Source organism: Cynocephalus volans, chromosome 7 (assembly GCF_027409185.1).
Source record: "Cynocephalus volans isolate mCynVol1 chromosome 7, mCynVol1.pri, whole genome shotgun sequence".
NCBI classification, from domain to species: Eukaryota; Metazoa; Chordata; class Mammalia; order Dermoptera; family Cynocephalidae; genus Cynocephalus; species Cynocephalus volans.
In genome coordinates, this window is record NC_084466.1 from 83,003,293 (window position 1) to 83,011,540 (window position 8,248).

Consider the following 8,248-nt stretch of genomic DNA (forward strand, 5'->3'; position numbering starts at 1 on the left):
ATCTAGGCAAAGAATCAGTAGAGAAACACAAGATCTAAACAAGACTCTAGACCAATTGGAATTGGCAGATATCTACAGAACATTCCACCCAACAACCTCAGAATATTCATTCTTCTCATCAGCACATGGATCATTCTCCAGGATAGATCACATATTAGGTCACAAATCAAGTCTCAATAAATTCAAAAAAATTGGAATTATCCCATGTATCTTCTCAGACCATAATGGATTAAAACTAGAAATTAATAACAAACGAACCTCTGGAAACTATACAAACACATGGAAATTAAACAGCATTCTACTTAATGACATATGGGTCCAAGAAGAAATCAAGCAGGAAATCAAAAAATTTATTGAAACTAACGAAAACAATGATACATCATACCAAAACCTGTGGGATACTTCAAAAGCAGTATTGAGGGGAAAATTTATTGCATTAAACGCTCACTTCAGAAGAATAGAAAGATGGCAAGTGAACAACCTAACACTTCACCTTAAAGAACTAGAAAAACAAGAACAATCCAAACCTAAAGTTAGCAGACGGAAAGAAATCATTAAGATCAGAGCAGAACTGAATGAAATTGAAAACCAAAAAACAATTCAAAAGATCAACGAATCAAAAAGTTGGTTTTTTGAAAAGATAAATAAAATTGACAAACCATTAGCATGGCTAACAAAAAAAAGAAGAGAGAAGACTCAAATAACCAAAATTAGAAATGAAAAAGGCGATATTACAACTGATTCATCTGAAATACAAGGAATCATTTGAGACTACTATAAACAACTATACGCCAACAAATTTGAAAATCTGGAGGAAATGGATAAATTTCTGGACACACACAAGCTCCCAAAACTGAACCGTGAAGACGTAGAAAATTTGAACAGACCAATAACAATAAAGGAGATTGAAGCTGTTATCAGAAGGCTCCCAACAAAGAAAAGCCCAGGACCAGATGGATTCACAGCAGAATTTTACCAAACATTCAAAGAGGAATTGACACCAATTCTTTACAAACTATTCCAAAAGATTGAAACGGACGCAAATCTCCCAAACTCATTCTATGAAGCAAACATCATCCTGATACCAAAACCAGGTAAAGATATAACCAAAAAAGAAAACTACAGGCCAATATCCCTGATGAATATAGATGCAAAAATCCTCACTAAATTACTAGCAAACAGAATACAGCAACACATACGAAAAATTATTCATCACGATCAAGTGGGATTCATCCCAGGGATGCAAGGTTGGTTCAACATACGCAAATCAATAAATGTGATACACCATATTAATAAACTCAAACACAAGGACCATATGATCATCTCTATAGATGCTGAAAAAGCATTTGATAAAGTTCAGCACTCATTCATGACAAAGACCCTCTATAAGTTAGGTATAGAGGGAAAGTTTCTCAACATAATTAAAGCCATATATGCCAAACCCACTGCCAATATCATCCTGAATGGGGAAAAGCTGAAAGCTTTTCCTTTAAGAACAGGAACTAGACAAGGATGCCCACTCTCACCACTCCTATTGAACATAGTGTTGGAAGTACTAGCCAGAGCAATCAGAGAAGAGAAGGAAATAAAGGGCATCCAGATTGGAAAAGATGAAGTCAAACTGTCCCTGTTTGCAGATGACATGATCCTATATATCGAACAGCCTAAAACCTCTACAAAAAAACTGCTAGAATTGATAAATGATTTCAGCACAGTAGTAGGATACAAAATCAACACTCAAAAATCAGTAGCATTTCTTTTCTCCAATAGTGAACATGCAGAAAGAGAAATCAAGAAAGCCTGCCCATTTACAATAGCCACCAAAAAAATAAAATACTTAGGAATTGAGTTAACCAAGGAGGTGAAAAATCTCTATAATGAGAACTACAAACCACTGCTGAGAGAAATTAGAGAGGATACAAGAAGATGGAAAGATATCCCATGCTCTTGGATTGGAAGAATCAACATAGTGAAAATGTCCATACTACCCAAAGTGATATACAAATTCAATGCAATCCCCATCAAAATTCCAAAGACATTTTTCTCAGAAATGGAAAAAACTATCCAGACATTTATATGGAACAATAAAAGACCACGCATAGCCAAAGCAATGCTGAGCAAAAAAAATAAAGCTGGAGGCATAACACTACCTGACTTTAAGCTATACTACAAAGCTATAATAACCAAAACAGTATGGTACTGGCATAAAAACAGACACACTGACCAATGGAATAGAATAGAGAATCCAGAAATCAACCCACACACTTACTGTCAGCTGATTTTTGACAAAGGCATCAAGCCTATTCAGTGGCGAAGGGACTGCCTCTTCAGCAAATGGTGCTGGGACAACTGGATATCCATATGCAGGAGAATGAAACTTGATCCATACCTCTCGCCGTATAATAAAATCAACTCAAAATGGATTAAGGATTTAAATATACACCCTGAAACAATAAAACTTCTTAAAGAAAACATAGGAGAAACACTGCAGGAAATAGGACTGGGCACAGACTTCATGAATACGACCCCAAAAGCACGGGCAACCAAAGGAAAAATAAACAAATGGGATTATATCAAACTAAAAAGCTTCTGCACAGCAAAAGAAACAATTAAAAGAGTTAAAAGACAACCGACAGAGTGGGAGAAAATATTTGCAAAATATACATCTGACAAAGGATTAATATCCAGAATATATAAGGAACTCAAACAACTGTACAAGAAGAAAACAAGCAACCCAATTAAAAAATGGGCAAAAGAGCTAAGTAGGCATTTCTCTAAGGAAGATATACAAATGGCCAACAGACATATGAAAAAATGCTCAACATCACTCAGCATCCGGGAAATGCAAATCAAAACCACATTGAGATACCATCTAACCCCAGTTAGGATGGCTAAAATCCAAAAGACTATGAACGATAAATGCTGGCGAGGCTGCGGAGAAAAAGGAACTCTCATACATTGTTGGTGGGACTGCAAAATGGTGCAGCCTCTATGGAAAATGGTATGGAGGTTCCTCAAACAATTGCAGATAGATCTACCATACGACCCAGCTATCCCACTGTTGGGAATATACCCAGAAGAATGGAAATCATCAAGTCGAAGGTATACCTGTTTCCCAATGTTCATCGCAGCTCTCTTTACAATAGCCAAGAGTTGGAACCAGCCCAAATGCCCATCATCGGATGAGTGGATACGGAAAATGTGGTACATCTACACAATGGAATACTACTCAGCTATAAAAACGAATGAAATACTGCCATTTGCAACAACATGGATGGACCTTGAGAGAATTATATTAAGTGAAACAAGTCAGGCACAGAAAGAGAAATACCACATGTTCTCACTTATTGGTGGGAGCTAAAAATTAATATATAAATTCACACACACACACACACACACACACACACACAGACACACACACACACGCACATGCACACAAACCGGGGGGGGGGGGAAGAAGATATAACAACCACAATTATTTGAAGTTGATATGACAAGCAAACAGAAAGGACATTGTTGGGGGGGGGAGGGAGAAGGGAGGGAGGTTTTGGTGATGGGGAGCAATAATCAGCCACAATGTATATCGACAAAATAAAATTAAAAAAAAAAAAAAAAAAAAAAGAATTAGATGCTAAATGAAAAAAAATAAATAAATAAAAAATAAAAAAAAAAGCAGAAACCATAAAGAAAAATTTTTGTTGGTTTTACTATTTTTTTAAAGTTCTGCACTTCTATTTTGAAATATCTTTAAGAAAATGGAAAAGTAAGCTACAATTGGGGAAAAAATATTTACACAATTTTAATTGACCAAGAGTTAATGTCCATAATATATAAAGATTTCTTTCATATCAATAAGATAAAAAACCCAAACATACAAATAGGAAAATGGTCAAAGGGCGCAGAAAATTCGGGTAATAAGGATGATAAATAGTCTATTGCTGACAAAAAATGTTAACTACACCAGGACTCAAGGAATGCAAGTGAAATAAGAGATAACCCTTTCCATCTGTCATATTGGTCAACATTAAGCAGAATTATAACATCTAATATCATTGATAATTTTGAGAAAGGCACTCTTACACATTGCTGGTGGAAAAGTTCATTGGTACAACCAAAAATGAATGACATTTTGGCAGTATATTCAAATTTCTTAAAAATATTTGTTGCCTTTCACCCAGTAATTGCACTTCCTGGAATTTATCCCAAGGAAATCAGAAATGCATATGATCTTAACAGAATAGATGTATGAGGGCACACATTAAGGTATTTTTTTGTAACAATGAAAAATTAGAAACAACATGAATGGCCTAAAATATATCCACATGGTATTATGCAGCAATTTAAAACAATTTTTAGAATAATATGATAGTGAAATAAAAAATCCACAAAATATTTTTAGGTGATAAATAAAAGTTATAAAATAGCATGTAATGTACAATTTTGATTATTTTAAAATGCATGATTAGGAACAGAAAATATGACAGGAATGATATATATAAAATATTGAGAAATATAGATAGATTTTCTTTTCTTCTTCTGAATTACAGTATTTTACAAATCTTCTACAATAAATATACATTATTTTTGTATCCAAGAGCAAAATGTAACTTAACTCTCCCACCCCCAAAGGAAATAAAAGTGGACCTGTTTGCTTCCTGTGGAAAGAGGTGGTAGAGGGCAGGAAGAGAGCCAGGGCACCTTGGTCACCTCCAACTCTCACTTTAACTCCAGCTCTGATCAAATCACATTAGAGGTCAGAATGTTGTATCCATCATAATGCTGTATTGGTCAGTGTTCAGTTGCAAACAACCAGAATCCACTCTAGTTAATTGAAACAGAACAGTTGCATTAAATATGAGCTGGCATATAAAATCATTGAAAGGACTGGAGAAGTGGGCTTGATTGAGACTATACTTTGAGGACCACATTGCTGAGCCGGTTCACCGAGGAAGCCACTGCCTCTGTTCCTAACCAGAAGCTGAAGGATCTGAAAGATGCCACCACAACTGCTAGCTCCAAACAGTCTTGGCTGTGATCCAGGAATTCAAAATGTATGCTCTGTGCCTTGCCTCTTGACAGCCATGTGGCTGGGGACCAGACACAGGGACCTCTGCTGCTGCATGTGCACAGACTCTAAATTTAGTCTCTCTCAACCTTCTGGGGAGTAGAAAGAGCAGAACCACCACAAGGGCGGCCTCTTTCTCAAAATGTTCACTTTCTCCTACAAAATCTCACAATTGTAGATGGCAGAAGAATACCCATGCAAAACCTGACCTTCACAGGAGTCTGGCAAATGTAACCTTTGGCTTTCTAGCTTCTATCAGCAATGAAGCACACTACCAGGGAGTAGAAACAGAGGTAACTAAGCCCATCTGCTATGTCTTCCACAGATGCATTTGGCTGCAAGGAAAGAGATTCTCCAGATGAAAGTGGCTTAAATTGTAAGGACATTTGTCATCTTACAAAATTAATAGTCCAGAGGAAGGCGGTTGCAAGATTACTGAAATCTGTGGTTCAATAAATACAAGCCTCTTGTCGAGAACAGCAAAGGGTCTGATACTTTATCTTACTTGCAAGTCCATAGATTAGTCTGCCAGTTTCATGGATATTGGCTGCCATAGCCTTCAGACAATAATCCCTGAAGATGATAGGAAGACAATCAAGGTCTCTGCAGGCTAAATTGTGATACAGAGCTGGTGAACTGCATGTGGACTTGAGTGAAGACAAAATAGGTGAATTACTAACATTTGTCCTCAAGCAACTCAATCCTTTTATCAGAAATTTAAGCTATCTCAATAGCTTCAAGCTGACCTCTCCCAGGTTCCATTTGCTAAACCGTCACTTCAACACTAAACCATTGCTCCAACAAGAACTCTCCCACAGGAAGTGCCCCAGGCTCTCCCAAGCCAGGGCAGTGGGGGCCCTCAGGCCTTGGTCACGCTCCCCCAACACACGCAATCAGCCCAGTGATGACCACCAAGACACAGCAAGAAGGGCCCCAGGTTCCTGAGCTGCGGAGGTGGGAGGTGAGAGCTTTTGCCACACTCCCCTGACATCTGCAACCAGCCCAGCAATGACCAAGCCACCGCTGGAAGCCCCCCAGTCTCCCCTGTGGGAATGTGGGAGGTGCCACAGGCCTCAATCTCACCCCTGCTCCTTCCTCCTTCTTCCATCACATTTCCTTCCCCTTTCCCCTCTCCCCCGCCCTCCCAACTGCTCTGCAACAACATCATAGAATGTAAAAAATAATATTAATGAAATAAAATTTTTAAAGATTAAAAAAAAAATTCATTGCTCCAATGCTAAACCATCACTCCACCACTAACCCATCACTCCAATGTTAACCCATTTCCCCAACCCTATACCACTCATTGGTACAGGTGCGTAGGATTCCCTGAGGCTGGAAGAAGGGGTCCCATTCTCTAAGCATGTTGCTCCCCATGCCTGGACAAATTGGGTTTCATTACCAAGAAAGAAGGGATAACGGCAACTGGCAGGGTCTTCCACAGATAGTTTTTCAAAAGAAGCTAAAGTTGAGACCCTCTGAAATCTTACTGTGTCATGTCGTGTCTGTTCACTCACCCATCTTCAGGGAGCTGGGTCTGGAACCCTCTCTTAAACCCTAAACTCCAAGACTCTGTGGAGCGTCCTGCCTTATCAGCCAGTCTCTGAGGGCACCAGCTCAGTGCTATGTGATACACGACAAAGGCACAACATCCTGCTGAGACAGGACAGGGGTAGGCCTGTGAACCAAACTGACTCCATTTTCCCTGCAAAGGACATTTTGTTACAAGGTGTCCTTTTCCACTCCTCAGCAGTCATGAGACCCCACAATTACTCCATGGCCCTGATAAAAGTGACCAAAAGAAACTGGTTGGGCATAACTGTCCTGATAAACTGAGGATAAGAGAGGAAAAGATATTTACTAGGTTGCAAAACTCCTTCCCCAAGGCTTGTTAAAATATAACTGTTAGCTTTGGTTAAAACTTATCATTATGTACCCATTCTTTCTTTCTACATAATTGTAAAGATTAAGTTATAGATTAACTCTGAGACGCCTTTAGGAGTTATACACAAGATGCTCCTGAAATCAACCTCCCTCATGCCCACTGTAAAAATACCACAAATCACCAAAGCAAGAAGCTGATGTCAACTGAAGAACTCTTTGCCTTTAAAAACCCTTCCCAAACTTCCCCCAGGCAGCTAGCTTGACTCTTACATGTGCACAAAGCTTCAAAGTGACTGCTACAATGATCCTCCTGAGGTGGTGGTACTGAGAAACACCACCATCTTACACCTACTGAGCAGTTGCACCCATGCCACAACCAGGAAGAAGAAAATGCACCACTCCAGAGGCACCCCTGCCCCCTTGCCCTATGCAGGACCCTGAACAGCTCCCGTCAGGGAGCTAGCTTCTCTATAGCTATCTCCTTCGTGCATAAGCTCTCTTCTCTTTAAATAAAGCATTGTTTGCTTTACTATTGGATGTATTGTTCATTTCTACGACTTTGAGGCCCCAGAACCTGTCTGTTAACACTGCTTCTGAGAATTCACCTACAATCTAACTGTAATGATTCCTTCTTTTGCAACTGGAATGATTCTAAGCATTTTAATTATGTTAACTCCCAGAGTTCTCATAGCAACAGTATGAAACTGTATTTAATATGCCTATTTTGCAGAAATGAAGGCACAGGGATTGAGCAACTTGCTCAAGTTACCCAACTGGTCTGTAGCAGAGCTGGGTTCAAACCTAGGTAGTCCTGGCTCCAGAGCCCATGCTGTCAATCATCACCCCACTATAACACAGAGAGGAGATAATCCCACAAATGAAGGATGGAAGACAGAGGAGGTAACTGCAATGAGGGAAGGAAGGGCAGAGTCAGGAGAAGCTCTACCCAGGGGCCAGGCGTAGAGGTGGAAATTGTGAGGTTGTGGTAAGATGAGCAGTAAGAGTTAAACTATCCAGCACTTAGTAAATGTAAATACACTTTACATTGTATTAAGACTTTTCATCCTCACACTCTCCCTGAGGAATAGGTATGAATGTTATTCCCATTTTCATTATGAGAAAACTGAGGCAGCATGGGCTCCACCACACACCTGGCTTCTCCACTCTGCGTTCAGTGATGCCGTGTGAAATCAACTGCCATGGAGTCTTAACACTGTAGAAACTGGCAAATGCTACAAATCAGGGATCTCATAATTCTCTGTCTTTACTTAAGACCTGGTCATCAAACATTTACCAGCA